This window comes from Lissotriton helveticus, chromosome 10 (assembly GCF_964261635.1).
Source record: "Lissotriton helveticus chromosome 10, aLisHel1.1, whole genome shotgun sequence".
NCBI classification, from domain to species: domain Eukaryota; kingdom Metazoa; phylum Chordata; class Amphibia; order Caudata; family Salamandridae; genus Lissotriton; species Lissotriton helveticus.
The window spans coordinates 375,024,938-375,042,733 of NC_136071.1; positions in this window are offsets into that span (position 1 = coordinate 375,024,938).

Here is a 17,796-nt window from a genome sequence, read left to right on the forward strand (position 1 = left end):
TCCACATGTGGTGCGATCCCCATTGGCAGGCAGATAGTCAGAATTCTGTGTTTCTCATGAGGTGTAGTATCAGGAAATACTGCCTCTATTTGAGTTATTTTTTGAGCTAACCAGAATGGAATTTGTTCCCGTTTTGCGGGTATTTTGCCAATGGCTGATTGTATATTCTGTGGTGTGATTGTATTTGTGTTCCCCTGGTGAGGGGTGTGCTGTGGAATTTTTATTGCTGGTTGGACTGTTGAAGTCCACATGACATATTGGACCAATTGTCTATGTATTTTAATTAGTTGTCTTATCTGAGCTAAAAGTTCCCGGTCTGACATTTTTTCAATGTCTGGATGTGGTGTGTAGCTGGCTAGAACCGGCCATGTGGCTCCTGGTCTACCTAGTGGACCGAGCCTGGTGATGTGATTTTGATGTTTTAGGGCGCCATTAAACCAGAGCAGGTGCTCTTGGTATGTTAGTGGAATTTCAATGTCCTCGAAAGGAGCGTATTCCTCTGTAGGTTCCTCTATTTTGTAATAGTGGAAATCTTGTGTTACAGCGTGTACTGCTGGAAAATGTATCCATGAATAGAATACCTCTGTCTGCCAATATTCATGGGCCTCTACCACAAATATGACTGTACCACCTCTCGATGATAGTCCATTTTCTATAAGTTTAAGAGTTATAGTTCTTCTTACATTTACCGGAATGATTATAGCATTCGGGTTTTCATCTTGGAGACTTGTGTCATCCGTTATAAGTTGAGCTGCCAAAGCATCTCTTTCTTCATCACCTTCCGGCATTTTACTGACAGAAAGTTTTTTGCTGCAGATCAAGTTTCAAGGAAACAAAGATTAGGTGCACAATATTTTGGAACACTGTATCCTTCAACGTTGACTAAACCAAAAACTACTAAATAGGATTCTCATCCTACTAAGTTCCGGCGGATATTAACCTTTCACCCACTCCAGACGTCTATTGGAGTTTTTACGGGAAAAAGGGGTCTGTGTGAAAAGCACGACTGAGTTACTCTAGTATCTTGCGTTAGATTATCGCCTTACCAAATGTTGGGCACCATGTAGTGTAGTTCCTATATTCCCAATAGGCTCTGCACATTGGAATAACACAAACAATAGTTTAGACGTAGGACTGAGGTCATCTAGGTCTCTACTGAATATGTTAGACTTAATTAGGTATGCCAGCTAGCTCAAAAGTCACTTGAAACGTTCTCGAATGAACAGGAAGGAGTTAACTTTCCTGATTAGACAAGAAGGGATTAGTTTCTGACAACCGCATAAACATGACAACTTTGCTCCCTCCAGAACGAGGAGTATATCTCCAGAGTTGTGTGAAAACAATAGACAGCTATTTCACTCAGTCAATCGTGCATGCTTAGTTTCAACAGAGTTCAGAGAAATAGAGAGACGGGCGTTTTCAATAAAAGGTATTATTTATTGAGCAGTCCTCTTTCTCATGCAAGAGAAGTGAATTGCCACAATTGCAATACTTATCATGAAGTAAAGTGCGTACAGTAAAAGTAGTATTATGAAATAATACTGAAAAAGCATTGATATGGTTTCTGAGCCATATGTCACTTAAAATGGATAAAATATATACATACATAAAATCATTGACTAAACGTACTCAACTGGTGCTTCTAAGATACGCCTACCCTGGTATTCCTGACCTAAGCCTTATACGTGGGAAGGAGTAAGTAAGTTGCAGTTTAAGTTAAGTTAGGTGTTTGCTAAGAATCTGCATCAAGAATTCTCTTAAGGATCTAATCAGCTCCGTACCTTGGTTTTAGAATGAAGGAGGTCTTGTATCTCTTTCTCAGGACTCGATCTCCCAGCAACCCGCAAGGGTGACTGGAAACACCGGAGCTGGATTTCTCGGCAGGAGAAAAGACAGCGTCTCTCTCAGTGCGTCAAATGGGAGGGTCGGCTTCCTTCGGCACTCGCATCAGCTGGGCGTCGGTCAAGTGGATAGCCGCTCAGCTCCAAACCACCGTCTGTTTGCTTAAGGCAACGTTGGTATATTTATACCTGGAAGGTGCCGGGTTTGACCGAAGGTTAGACATAAGACGTCACTAAGAACTTAAGTTCTTTCTGGACTCCAGGAGTTCTTGTGCAAATCAAAACAAAAGCAGGGGGAATTCCCGGGCTGCTGGAGGCTTGGTTTGTTTAAAGAACGTGTTGTACTTTCTAGGAGTCTATGGGAGTAGCCTTGCCGTATTTGGACTGCATTGGCTATGACTAAATATGGACATGAATCTTATGCCTTTATAAGGATATGTTTTGTTATAACCACATAAGGGCATGAATCAGGAATATTTAATTAGGGTCCTAGATACATTCACAACACCCCCTCCAGGTAGAACAGAAGGTATAGGATAGTCAGAAATGGCCAGCTGGGAAGAGGCCAGGGAAATTAGGGGAGATTGGCAAAGGAGGGGTAGTGGAGAGAGTAGATGGAGAATAAAGTTGATTCCTTCCAATACTCCATGTGCATGTCTGCTTTCACCATCCATGTCCTACGACATGACACAGATTTTCACCCAAAGGCATCTGACAAAAAAGCGTAGCCTACCTACGCATGAAATCCTACCATCAATATAAAACAGACGCAAAAAAGTGGTAAGCAGAATGTTGCATGTTATTCCTCTGCTTAAGATGTGTAATTACACCGAAATTACATATTTTATGCAGCGTTTTGTTCTACTGTTATCCTTTGATTGAAATTTGTAGTGGAGGATGTACTTCAAGCACAAATGATGCACGCAGCACTAAAGGGTTGCCTTTTTGCCTAGTACAATGGGCTCTGAGGGGAGACCCCTTCAGGATATTTGGGGGAGTGATAGGCCTCAGACGTTGTCTGGGCTATATTTTGACTGTGTGCATATAGCACAAACAGCCCAATTATAAATGTGGCCATTTTGCCCCTCCAGCCATCATTCTGCTGAAAGGTGAACAGGTGCCTGGAGGAGCAGCAAATCAGTAATGAACTAAATGGAAGATACACTTGTGGTGGAGTTGTAATGACTCCTGAGGACCGCAGGCAGGTTAGACCTGCTTGCCCCGGAGTTGCATGGTTCAGCCCACCCAGCATGCAAGGTGGCAGGCGGTATGACCACTGCAGTACTTGCCTGCTCTCCCCCACGTGGCGTAGCGGGGGCCTCTCAGGTAGGAGAGGGGCCGCTCCAGAGTGTGGTAAGGGGCAAAGGAGTCTTGTAGGTCTCATAGAGGTACTATTAGGGCGGGAGGCATGGAATCCACTACTGAAGGATAGAAGAAGGGGAGCAGGGTGGCGGGACCCATGCCCAGTACTCTCATTTTGCAGGCAAGGTGTGAGTGTGGGGAGAGTAGAATGGAAGGGCACGATGAGGCCTAGATGGGTGACCCTTCCGCTAGGCAGGGAGGCAGGGCCAACAAGAAGCAGCCAGAAATCGGCAGGGAGCAGGGTAGGGAGGCAGGGAGCAAGAGGAAGGTGTCATCAAGTTGAGAGGTGCTGGAGGATCCCACCAAATGTCCAATAGTGTCTTTGGCCAAGGATGGGTGGTTAGACAGGTCCCTGAAGAGGCTCCACTCCCACTGGTCAGAGCAGACGAGGTGGGCAATGGGACAGTGAAAAGCCACAGGGCGCTCACCCCTCACAGAATATGTAGAGGACAAGGACACCAGTAAGGGGCAGGCATCAGCCCTTTTGGCAGCATGCTTGGAACAGAGTGGATGGGGGGAAGATCACACCTGAGTCAGACGAGGATGGGCCCTTAGGGGGAAATGGGTCATACGTGTGTTACATGGCTATGAGGGGCCCACCACTTATAGACTACTCTCGTTCTGGTGGTAGGAAGGGCACGGTGCCTTCAGAGAGGAGGGCACTCAGCAGTGGATGTTTGGGATGCTTTCGCCCCCCCGTCACCAGGGGCTGGTCAGTAGGGATACGGTCGGGATCACGGCTCAACTCTGCCCGAGTTTGGAGGATGGTTGGGATGGGGTAGGAGGTTTTTATTTCCCAAGGTTTAGGGTAGTCGGGAGGGAGGAGTTAGGGACACCAGCACTCTGGACCTTTCATTTTTCTTGCAGATACAGCATGGCGACAAGCATGCAGACTTTGGAGAGCATGGTTTGGCTCACTGGCCCCATGGTCAAGAGAAGGCAGGGCATAGCGTGGTAAGCTGGAACGTCGTGAGCGACCTCCATGACACTGCCACAAGAATGTCTGGTGTGGCCTTTGCGGTGCAGCAATCCAGATGGGTTAGTACCGCCCCCGACTGGGCGAAGCAAGGCAGGTTCAGTTGGATGCAGTGTCAACATCGAGTGGGTGTCTTGCAGCCCCTTGGCACCCCGCAAGTGCAACACACGCTAATGTAACACAACAATGGTAAACGCAGGATGAATGGTGTCATTTGGCAGATAACATGGGCTTGAGACAGAGCAGCTGTATTATGAGGAGATGAGTCTGGAAGATGGTGAATGGGGGATGATGATGCCCCTATTGTTGAGGGACAGAAACGTAGCACAACAGTGCATGCAATAGGGAGGAGGGTGCAGATAATGTGGTCGTGCTTACTCTCTTGCAGGTTTCTGTGAATGCAGAGATGAAACATGTTGCTGACAGTGGCTGTGGTGGCCTTTTACCAATGGTTGGGTGGCAAGTGCCGGTGTGCGTGCTGCCCTTAACACCAGATAGGTGTAAACTGGGGCTGGTGGTCCCAAAAAATTGATGGAGTAGATGCACAGGGAGGATACACAGCATGATAGCACGTGCCTACAGAAAGGTTTGTATGTGTGGGACCCAAGGGTGGGCTCTGAAGGATGGGACAATGGCAAGGAAGGGAGCAATGCTGCAGCGGTGTGTGAGGTCAAGGGGATATAGCGTCAAGAGACAAGCTGCCAGCAGGCAATGAGGGTGGATCAACGGTGGATGCTGTGGGGCAGAAGGATAGAAGTCTAGAGTTTAGAAAGTAAGAGGCTCAAGATTACAAAATTGCTCTACATGGGATAAGAAAACCCCTTGGATTGCATTGTCTGCACTCCACTAAATAAAAATATGGAAGTGGGAGTACGCGGAGTGCATAGAGAATTGAGGGCAAAGGAAGGGTCCAAGGTGGAGGAATATGAGTTGTCAAAAAGGCCTAAGGTGTCAATGACAATCGAAAATCGGACAACTTAGTTTTTATGTTGTTTTCGCAAGCCTTTTACTGCTAAAAATTCCCAGAACGTTGTGTGGCCATAATCTAATACAGGGACGTCATTCACAAAGCACAGATCACATATGGTTATTATGCGTGAGCCCAATATGATGAGGAGTTCAGGGCATGTTTAGAATGGACTCAGAAGCAAAATGGGGGGAGATTGACTATGATCTATGGCAGCATACAATGAGTCTGGTAAAATTTGGGAAGATGGTCTCCCTATAGTGTACTGCCCCTTTCAAGGGTTCCCCATTCAAGGAGTGGTGGAGACTGCAAACAAGGGACAGGGTGTGGCTCTTGGAGAATGCTGGGACAATAAAAAAAAGTCTTTGTATGCGAGAATATTGCAAATTTCGCTATGAGTGCTCAAAGTGCACAGGGAGACATGCTCTTGTACACTGCTACAGGGCTTTAGGGGGTTTCCAAGGGCAACTGTCAGACAGTGATTTCAGCAGCAAGGGATGGGTGGAGATTACCAGGGAGGTCAAAACTCAGGATTCTGGGGGATAAGGGGAAACATGGGGCAATGGGAAGGGCTTTTATGCCAATTATTCAGGATTTCTGGTTAGTGCAATACTCAAACAGAAAGGATGCAAAGCTCTTGAGCGTTGGTTTTTTACGCAAGGTTTGGATATGAAGACACAAGATTGCTGAGATGGGCCGAGAATTTAAAGTCTGCCAAGACATATACACAGGTGGTTATTGAAAAGCTTCACATGGAAATGCAGGAGGGTCTTATGGCAGGCCCCTTTGATGACTGGCCAATCGAGGCCATAATCCTATCACCAATTGGTGTGATCCCCAAAAAAGATTGGGCCACTTTCGGCTGAAACAATATTTGTCATGGCCAGAGGGTAATTCTGTGAATTACTTAATGGGGGATAACATTGCATCAGTGTCAACTCATCAGTTGACATGGCTATGTCACTGTTTGAACAGAAAGGTAAAGAGGCACTCAGGGCCAAGAGTGACAAGAAGTCTGCCTTTAGTCTCTTGCTGGTACATCCAGATGACTTTCTGCTGCTGGGCATTCAGTTCAATGGTCAATAGTTTTTGGAAAAGGCCTTGTCCACGGGCTGTTCCATTTCATGCACTCTATTTGAGCACTTCAGCTTTTTCCTACAGTGGCTGTTTGCAATGTGCACAAGACACACAGCAGTAACACATTATCTGGATGATTTCTTCTTTCTGGATTAACCCAGTTCTGTGGACTGCCAATAGCAGTTGGTAGGTTTCCAAGAGCTCATGGGTGACCTCACGGTGCTATTGGCACCAGAAAAGTCTGCGGGGTCCAGCACCACCCTCTCTTTTTTGTGCATAGAACTTGAATTGACGGCTATGGTAGCCCATTTACCACTAGAACAGCAAATGACCATGTGTTTGTTGTTGGATACAATGCTGGTAAAACACAAAGTGACAGTAAAGGCGATACAGGCTTTGTTGGAGCACTTGCACTTTGCATGCAGAGCATTGCGAGCAGACAGGACTATTTGTAGGTGTTTTGATAGACAACTGGCGATTTGGAACAGCCAGATCATCATGTACAGTTGTGTGCAGGAACGCATGAGGACATATGTGCGTGGTGCAGGTTCTTGGAGGATTTCAATGGCATTCCTTTAATGACTCTGAAGGAGTGTGACTGGAATACTCAAATATACTCAGAGGCAGCGAGTGGTGGCGGTTTTGGGCTGGATGGCCGGGACAATGGTGCACGGAGGAATGCCCAGAATGCTGAAAAAATGAGGGGAGGAGTATTGCCTTTTTGGAATTGTTTCCACTAATGCTAGCTGTGTCTCTATGAGGGAATGAGTTGGTGTACATGAAAGTTCTTTTCTGAGTAGACAACATGTCTGTGGTACATGTTGTTAACAGACAGTCAGCCACGGACACACAGTTGGGAAGCTTCTACCATTTTTTATGATACGATGTCTCTATCAGGGTTGAATTCTCACAGGCATGGGAGGAGTTCTAACTTTCTGGGCCACAGCTAAGGCAATGGGTAGGAAGATGGATGGCTCTGATCTATAAGGGTTTGTCGAGAATAATGATCACTGAAACGCTGGCAGGCATTGCATTACTAGGAAAACTGCTATGGGGGTACGCTCCTTCAGCCAGGAAGATGGGCAAAAATGTATTGGAAGGCTGGGCAAGAAAGTGTGGTAGTAGGGATAGGCGGAGAAGGACTGTGACACAGCAGCAGTTTGTGTAGGGGAGAGTGATTCTATTTTTAGTTTGGAGCTCTATTTGAGCAAGTCCAAGACATCAGAGGGCACATGGGAAGATGGGCTTATTGCCGAAATTCCCCGCCCAGCTTCTATGCCCAGAACGTAGGGTGAGAAGATGTAGGTTATGGAAGGGGTTGTGAGCAGAGTGTTTTTTTGGCATGCGGGTGGCATGCGCGTAATGTCTTTTCAGATTTTGGCTGTCTTGTGCAAGGCTCTGGTTTTAATAGGGGAGGAGCCTGGTACCTTAGGCACTCACTCATTCAGGATTGTGGTTGCCTCCGAGGCAGCACAGGGGTTTGGAGTAGGGACAGGATCATGGGTTTGGGTAGGGGTCTTCTGATAGTTTCAAGAAATATGTGATGTTGGATGGGAGGGTGGGTGGATATGAATGTTGGTTGTACTTCCTTGTTTATTCTGGTTATCTTTTCAGGTGCTGTTGTGGGCCTGGAGGCTGCCACTTTGTCAATCTGGATTGTGGGACACTCCTTCCTTAAGAGGGCAGAGAGACACGAAGCAGAGAGGGGCCATAGCTCCAACCTGGTGTTCAATAAATGTCTGTTGCAGGTCTCGTAAAGGAGTAAGGGGGGGTGCGCTGGTGGGAATTGTTGTACTGACTCAGTAATATGCTGGGCAATAATTGGCGCCCAGGTGTGTTGCTTCTTCATTTGGGGGAGAACTATTTGGTTGCCACCAAGGATTTAGCATTGCTTAAGGAGATGAAGTTGGATTTGGGAGAGATCAATGATCTATGGGCTGGGTGTCATATCATATGGACGGAATATATTCAGAGAATGGAATAAAGGGGGGGGCAAGAAAGCCATTCAGCAATGGATAAACCTATAAGGAAGATCAACCAGAAGTTGAGGTATTTCTGCAGAGATGAGGGGATGGGAAGAGTGGATCATCTGGAATTGAAGTATGGGAAGACTGAATTCTTTAGGGGTTATGGGCTTCATTTGTGTCGCTTCAGGATGGAATTGTACCTTTTCCAGATTAAAAATATTCTGACTAGAGCTCTGAATGCGGTGTTTACTCCTTGCTCCATATTGCTCGATTTTTTAGATAAAGTTTATTGTTATTGCCTCAGGAGAATCAAGACAAAGTGGAGGGTGTTGAGGAAGAACAATCATCCAAAAAACCTGAAAGATCTATGTGTGTGTAGACAAAAGAGTCTCATTAAGAATAAGGGTACCCATCCGCCACCATTCGATACCGCCCTAGTCATCATTTGGGCCTCCTCTTGGCATTTCCATCATGAAGCATAAATGATGAACACAGGGACCTGATGGTAATGTCCCACATCAAATTATGAGTCACTGGATAGCCCTCAAGATGTCAGCTGGTAGTGATTTGTGATGGGTGAAGAAATTGCAATAGATACATAGTTGTCATTGTTCAGGTTAAATGGTTATATATCACAAAAGGTAAAAACAAACATCAAGTGTCTGCAAATGTCGACATCCTGGTATGGCTTTAATTACCATCTATACAAGTGTTTCATAGGTGATAACCTCAAGTATATCAAGTGTTGTTACATTCATTGATGCGTTGCTACTCCAGCTTACCTATTTAACAGGGGGCTAAAGCCCCACCTCACCTGCTGCGGCTCAGGGAGACGAAGCACCGCTCTATAAAAATCAGAGAAAACATCCAAAGAACCTAGTTAAATGCCCTATTTCCTCTGATGTGTCTGTCCACGTCCACACACACACACTCCTTGTCATTAGTTGCTAACATTATTGTCATTCGTTGATGGTCTAATTTATGTAATAAACCATTATGAATACTGTGATCTCCAACTTACTGCTGTATTTCACTATAAATATGTTATATGAGAAAATTGTGTCGACCAGTATAATTCTAGTGCCACTGTGTTAGTGTGATGCTATAATGTCGACAATTCAAAATGGTACCATATGAAGCCACCGTATCCCTTTTAAGGACACACTATGCTCGTAGTCTGTGAGGCAGTGAGCCAGTGATTATGGAGAAACTAAAACTGTCCCATTATTTCATATTTTGGCCAAACCTCTCAATGAGGAGGTGCAACTCACGTCGCAGTTATATCCTCCTTTGTCATAATCAGTCATATGCATCGTAGTCAGCTAGTGTCCATAGTGTTGTGGCCCCATAGTCTGAAGGCTAGCATAGCACTAAATGGCACCACTCTTGAGCCAATGTATAAAGCAATTTGATATGTAGAAATCGAGATTTGTTACAGGGAGCCGCCAGGCCAATGTTGACGGCAAACAGCTCTTTGGTTTGTAGGAAAGCACTTATAGTAAAGCCATCGGCATACTATCATCCTGCTTATCTAAGAGTCCCCAATCTACTGAGAAATAATGCAAAATACGTGCAAAATGCTCCGCTGTTCTATCTCTCTCACCTGTCCATCGGTACTCCCGACGGTCTTCCAAGCCGTCTTGGAGAGGTAATCGGCAGGGTCTCCCCGCCATTTTTATGTCCGCAATCCCGGCTCGTAAGACGCGAGACAAGTGAGCCGATCATGTGATCTCATCACGCCGGTTAAGGAACCATGGGTAATAGAGTTTCTGTTGTTTAATGGGCCCGTTTTGTGTCCCGTATGGCACTAAATAGAGCGGCAATGTTATATCTATCATCAGAGCGAGTTGACCAAGACAGAAGTTTGTTTAAACAAAACCAAATTTTAAATTTATCCAGAACACACTCTCTCTGTGAGAGGTTTGGCCAATATATGAAATAATGGTACAGTTGTAGTTTCTCCATAAGCACTGGCTCACTGCCTCACAGACTAAGAGTATAGTGTGTCCTTAAAAGGGATCCGGTGGCTTCATATGGTACCGTTTTGAATTGTTGACATTATAGGAGGAGTAGTGGTGTGTGTCTGCTTTCACCTGCTGAGTCCTACGACATGACAGATTGTGACACGGCGTGAGGCAACCTAGCAGTTTGCAATCCTCACTTCGCACAGGAGCATTCAGTCTTGCTGGCCAACAACACAGCCTTCAGTCAGGCTTATGCTTGATTTGATTTGATCTGATTGATTTGATTAGAAAATTTGTCTAGCGCTCGAATGCCCAATGGAGTCTGGGCGCTGTTGCCATTGAGAACTGGCAATTTGCAGATGAGAAAGACAGTGATAACTTTAGTTGGCAAAGGGCCATGTTTTCAGCGAGTTTCTGAAAGATAATAAAGTTGGACTGTTCTTTATGTCTGCCGTGTGCGAGTTCCATGTTTTAACTATTACCAAGATGAAACTTCTTCCACCCCAATGTGCTTTTTTTAAATCTAGGGGTCTGCAGAAGTTTGCTGTGAACAAACCTTAAGTTTCTAGAAGGTGAGTACCAGATCAGATGATTTTTCAAATAATGTGGACGGGCACAATAAAGTGCCTTATATGCTAAACATTGGGATTTGAATTTGATCCTTTTTCCAACTGGGAGCCAGTGCAGTGATCTTAGACCATGGGCAACTGGCTGATATCTTAGAATATCCTGTAAAAAGCAAACTGCTGCATTTTGGAGCCGCTGTAACCTTTGTGGGTGCTGTCTTTTGCTATTCACCTAAAGATCATTTCCATAATCCAGTCTGGAAAGGGCTAATGTTGTCATAAGTGTCTTTTGGATATCTAGAGGTATAAAAGGGCAACTTATTCTAATTATCTTTAAAATGAAAAGAATTGTAGAGGTAAGAGTACTGATCTAATCTTTAAAAGTCAGTTTATCGTCAAAGATGAAACCTACGTTTTTCACCTTCTTCACTGGGGCTGGAAGGTCACCCAGAGAAGATGGCCACCATTTAGGTGACCAGAAGCGGGTATCTGTACCAAACAGGAGCACCTTCGTTTTTTCACCTTTCAGTTTTAAACAGTTGTAACCCATCCACTGATTTACCTGGGTCATACAATGGTTAAATCGATCTGCAGTTTCTTCCAGATTACTAGAGACTGACACTATAAGCTGAGAATCATCAGCGTAAGAGACAACTGAGAAGCTAAACTCCCTAATAATTTTAGCCAGAGGGATAACATAGAAGTTAAAAGGTTGAGGGCTTAATAAGGAGCCCTCAGGTACCCCACACAGTAGTCTGAATTGATTAGATGAAAAAGCTCCCAGCTAAATTGACTGAACCCATTAGATAGGAAAGATTTAACCAGCTTACACACTGTGCCTTTAATCCCTAACTCTGATAACCTTTTTTTTTTTTTATATATATATATTTTTTTTATCCTCATTAGCCAACTCTCCACCTAGTTTACTAACTGTTCCACCTGCTGGGTTTTTTGTATCTCATACGCTAGTGTGTCGAGGAAGAGGCATCGGGCTCACCTCCACAGAGTCCGGCCAGCGTATTATCCAAACCCTTGATGCCATTTGACCCATCCGGTGTGCCCATCTCATCCTCATTCCTGGAGCCTGAGTGTCAACCCAAATACTTGCGAGATAGGCGTAGGGCTTAATCATAGGATTGATGTTGCTTTGTTCGATAAACAATTCAAAATTTCCCACATACCCAATCACCCAAAACGTAGAAGAAACGGTACCCAAAATGCTAGTTTTTTGCTGGTGTGATTCGAAATATCTAATTTGGCTGTATATCTCATTGACTTTATCCAGTCCAAAACATTTGGAGAGAGGGGAGAGACCCACAACTTACAAAGTTCTCTACGTGCCAGTAATATAGAATAAAAAATCAATTTCACATTGTCATTAATTCTATATTCCTCTAGGTCATTCCTCCCAGTAATTATACGTTTGGGGCTTACCTCTATTTGCAGGTTCAGAGCTTGAGATAAACAGTTACTCACATCTTGCCAAAAGCCTCTTATCTCCGAGCAAAAGACAAACATATGGAGATCATCGGCGTTGGGGGTCTTACATTTTGCGCACTCCACCACTCCGCTTGATTTAAGTTTTGTCAATCTGCTCGGAGTCCAGTAGGCCCTATGGATTGTGAACAGAAGGTTTCTCCTTAAATTCGCAGGTTTAACCACTCTGTATAGTATAGCCATAGATACTTGCCATTGGTTTTCCGTTGCAATCTTTGGCAAGCTTTGCTCCCACAGGACCTCCGGAAGTAAGAAGGGGCCATCTTCCATCTCCAGCATTGACCAATACCACAAGGCCACCTCCTTCTTAAAAGACCCCTCCATCGCCAATTTTGCCTCAAAGTCATTCTGTATTCCAATTCGATTTTCGAAGCCCTTCGCCCAGCTCTGAATCTGTAAGTATTTATACCTCGAGAAGACTTGCCTCCACCTTTGTTGGCATTCACTCGATGCCAACAAATTCCCCTCCTGAAACAGGTCATTCCATCTCCGAACTGAGTCCTCTCTCTTTAATGGAATTGCCAATAAATCCTTTGTCCAAGGCGGAGAACCTGGTGAGTCCCATATTGGAACCATACAACTCAAATATGGTATCTTTAAGAATTTCCTAATCTTGTACCACATCTCCGCCAAATCATATAGAACTTTCAACCTAACCTTTTTAAAAAACTTAGGATCTGAGAACTTTAATCCCTAACTCTGATAACCTGTTGACCAGTATTTTATGATTCACCGTGTCGAAGGCCGCCAACATATCCAACAGAATCAAGGCGGCCTTACGTCCTAAGTCCAACATTGATCTTAGTTCTTCAGAGGCCATGACCAGAGCTGTCTCAGTGCTATGTCCCTCCTGGAATCCACATTGAGATGGATCTAATAATTCAGTGGAAAAAATAAACAATGTAAATTATTTTATTTAGCACGTTTTCAAACACCTTTGTCTGGAAGGGTAGTCTAGAGATTGGTCTATACCTACTGGGATCAGGGGGGGTCTAAATTAGGTTTTGACATGAGTGGGAAAATTGAGGCTATTTTCCAAACATCATGAAAAGTACCTGAGCTAATGATCTCCTTGAATACAGCCACCAGTTGTTTACTAATAATTTCGGAAGCAAGGTGAAGAATTCTTGGGAGGCATGGAGCAGATAGAGTCCCAGATTTGAATGACCTTACCAGCTGAGTAATCTGTTCTACATTTGGTGGGGAAAAGGAAACAAGGGAATTGGATAGGGAAGGTGTTGTGACATCTGTCTGGTTTCTATTTTCTTTTAAGTCGCCGACCATAAAAGATTTATACTCTGCCTCCATTTTGCCCTGAAAAAAAAACGAGCAAGGGAGTAAGAGAGTTCCTCACTTCCGTCAGTGCTAGATGGTTCAGGTATTTTGGCTAAACTTTTTAAAGTCTGGAAGAGCTCTTTACTAGAATTCTTTGCCTTCAGAAATCTTGCCAAGAAGTACTTGCTTTCTCCTTCATTATTAGTTTCTTATAGACAGAAAGTGACTGTGCATAATTTGTCTTTTTTTATCAATCATTCTACAGATTTGTCTCTGAACTCTCAATCTGTCAGTGAACAAAGGCTCTGAGGGAGTTTTTCACCTAGTAGAAAAGGACTTTGCAGGAGCTAAAGGATCAGCCAATCCTTTAATCCGGGGATATAAAACCTGCCTGCTGCAGTATTTGCATCTGTGGTCAGGTCAGGCTTTGAGCTTGATAAGGATATTTTAGAGCAAGAGTATCAATATTCCTCCAGTCACAACCTTTAGTTACTGCACAGGGGTTTTGAAGTCTCGAAGAGTGCTGGGAAGTGCTAACTGTGAACATTATTGCTTTATGGATATATGACGTTAAAACGCATGTTTTTACAACGCATACCGTTACAACGGGACTTTTACAACGCCAATACTATTACCACGCATGTATTTACAACGCATTTTTTTACAACGCAGGTACCTTTACAACGCATACCATTACAACGTAAGTATTGGTAAGTATATATTTTTTTTTTAATTGTATATTATTTAAAATTAATATAATGTAATGTAATTGTATTTAATTTAATTTAATTTAATTTAATTTCATTTAATTAATTTAATTTAAATTTAATTTTATTTTATTTTTACCCTGTACCCCTTTATCCAAAAACCCAAAACTGACCCTGAACCCTAAAAATACCCCTTTACCCAAAAACCCAAAACTGACCCTGAACCCTAAAAATACCCCTTTACCCAAAAACCCAAAACTGACCCTAAACCCTAAAAATACCCCTTTACCCAAAAACCCAAAACTGACCCTAAACCCTAAAAATACCCCTTTACCCAAAAACTGAAAACTGACCCTAAACCCTAAAAATACCCCTTTACCCAAAAACTGAAAACTGACCCTGAACCCTAAAAATACCCCTTTACCCAAAAACTGAAAACTGACCCTGAACCCTAAAAATACCCCTTTACCCAAAAACTGAAAACTGACCCTGAACCCTAAAAATACCCCTTTACCAAAAAACTGAAAACTGACCCTGAACCCTAAAAATACCCCTTTACCCAAAAACTGAAAACTGACCCTGAACCCTAAAAATACCCCTTTACCCAAAAACTGAAAACTGACCCTGAACCCTAAAAATACCCCTTTACCCAAAAACCCAAAACTGACCCTGAACCCTAAAAATACCCCATTACCCAAAAACCCATAACTGACCCTGAACCCTAAAAATACCCCTTTACCCAAAAACCTAAAACTGACCCTGAACCCTAAAAATACCCCTTTACCCAAAAACCCAAAACTGACCCTAAACCCTAAAAATACCCCTTTACCCAAAAACCCAAAACTGACCCTAAACCCTAAAAATACCCCTTTAAAAAAAACCTAACATATAACATTTTAAATATAATTATATACTTACCAATACTTACGTTGTAATGGTATGCGTTGTAAAAGTACCTGCGTTGTAAAAACATGCGTTGTAAATAAATGCGTGGTAATGGTATTTGCGTTGTAAAAGTTCCGTTGTAATGGTAGTGCGTTGTAAAAAATGCGTTGTAATGTGTGTTTACCTTGCTTTATGGTCTGACCAGAGAATAGGCAGTACTTCTAAGATCTTCACCATCGGGTTTGATGTAAATATGCCATCTAAGATATGACCCGCTGCGTGGGTAGCTTGCCTGGCTAACTGTCTCAAGGCAAAACTAGCCATAGTGTCAACTAAGGAAGCTGTATCACGGTCCTCCACTTTCTCCAAATTAAAATTAAAATCCCACAATACTGAGTAATCAACTGCGTTAATACTGAATTCAATAAAGGACTTATGGAATTCACAAAAGTATTTCTTGGGACTGGGGGCCTATATACCAAAAGTATAATTTTTGCTTAATATGCTCTGGAACAATAGAACTTCATACTCAGAGCTACTTTCCAGCTAAGGAACCCGAAACTGACAGTCTACTTCTGAAAATGATTGCTAGACTCCCACCTCGCTTATCTACCCGATCAGCTGATTATTGAATAGCCTGCTGGAATAACTAAAACTAGATCTGAACGTTTCGTCCACCCAATTTTTGGTGATGAATGCCAAGTCGAGCTTATGCATACACACCATCTCTGCAAATTCTAATTTAGGTTTTATTAAGGAGCGTGCATTAATAAGCATACGATAGAACACGTTAGTTGAATCTAGTTGTGAGTGCCTGAGTGAGTTTACAGAAGAGCTAGCTCTAATCTTATCAAATCTCTAAGGCAAATTGCAATAGGCATAATGCTTGGACTCACCCTGTGGGTATAATAGGAGACAGTTGGGGTTTTTGTATGTTGTATTTAATGCTGATAGTTCCTACACAGAGTATTTAAGAGTGGACAACTCAACAGGAGAAGATCGGGCGGGGGTTGTGGTACTGGACAAGGGCTAGGTACGAATGGGCGCAAACAGGCTTGCATTTGGAATGTTTTGGGCACACTAGCCGTGCGCCCGCTGCACATCTGCTCATGCATCCAAAAAAGTAGGTGATTACTGTGAGAGACTAGACTGCACACCACCCGGAAATTCCATCGCGGGCCGGAAGTTGCAGAAGATAGCGTATCAGGTTTCTCATGCCCTCCACACTAACGGCACACTAGCAGTGAAGGAATAGGGCAGAGACCTCACTGGTAAGAGAAGCAGGTTCTTAGCAAGTTGTGAGAATGTACATGAGGCTGATAAAGTGCAATTAGTACCCCTAGTATAAAAGATTAGGGTTGAAAGTTAAAAGAACTGTAAACAACGCAGAAGCGTTTAATATAAGCCACACTGTCAGAGGGTTAAGTAAAGCAGAAGTGGCAACCTTAAATCTGTCTGCTGCGCGTCCACTCAGGCATCCAAATAAGTCGGTGGTTGTGGTGAGAGACTAGACCTCACACCACCCGGAAATGCTGCAGCCGGCCGGAAGTGCCCGAAGGTAGCTTAACAGGTTGCGAGAATGTACGTAGGGCTGATAAAGTGCAATTAGTACCACTAAGTATAAAAAATTGGGGTTTAAAAGTTAAAAGAACTGTCAACAAAGTAGTGGCATTTAAAAAAAGCCAAACTGTCGGAAGGTTAAATAAAGCAGCAGCAGCAGCCTTCCCTTGTTTGCGCACGCACTGACCCACCAAAGCGCAGCCTGTTCCTGCATGAGGCTTGAAAGACTCTTTGCTCAGGAGGAGTTTCTGACAATGGCAAACTCCCTGATCAGAAGGAGCTACTGACAGCACAGCAAGATCATTGGATGGTCTGCCACCCGGGACCGATTGCAGCATTGCCACCACCATGCTCCACATGTGTCTTTGACGGGCATGTGAGTTTTGGTCAATGGCTCCTTTACAATGACTACACAATTGCTCTGGGGATAGACAGAGTGATCTTTGCTTTGCGTGTCAGTGTCCTAAATCATACTTTCACCCTGCATGGTGCAGAAAGGAGGGGCCAAATAACAACCTGGCTGTTTACCTCAAAACCACCTCCTCCTTTAAAACTGAGAAAAAACTGAATATTGGTGCCAGGTGGGCCGCATGGATTGAAAAGTTTGATGATTTCATTGATGCTCTGGAGGAAGTGGTTGGCTCAAAGATTATCGAATATCTCAAGAACCTAGCTGGTGACAGAGTCACAGAAGCCATTAAGAAACTCACAGTTGAGGACACAGCACCATATCAGAAAGTCGAAGAAGCTTTGGCCAAGAAGTACAACCCAACATCAAATGTTGATTACAAGAGAGACATTTCTCAACAAAACACAATAGCAAACTGGAGAAACATGGAGGAATTTGTGGAGCATTTTGAATCCCTCATTAAACACTTTCAAATTTAGTGATTTCAATGACTACAAAACCATGTGCCTCAGGATCATAGATGGGTGCTTGTCTGATTCGTTCAGGAGACACATTCTTCAAGAAATGCTCAATCTCAACAAGATGCTGTTGGCCAAAGGGCAGAGGAGAGAGCAGAACGTCAAGCTGCCGCCATGGAAGCGAGCTCCTCATGCAGTGAAACAGCGCTTGCCATACGTACCCGGCATAAGGTAGGTTTTGAGAGGATCAAGTCAATGCCCAGCAAAGTGACCAAACTGTGCTAC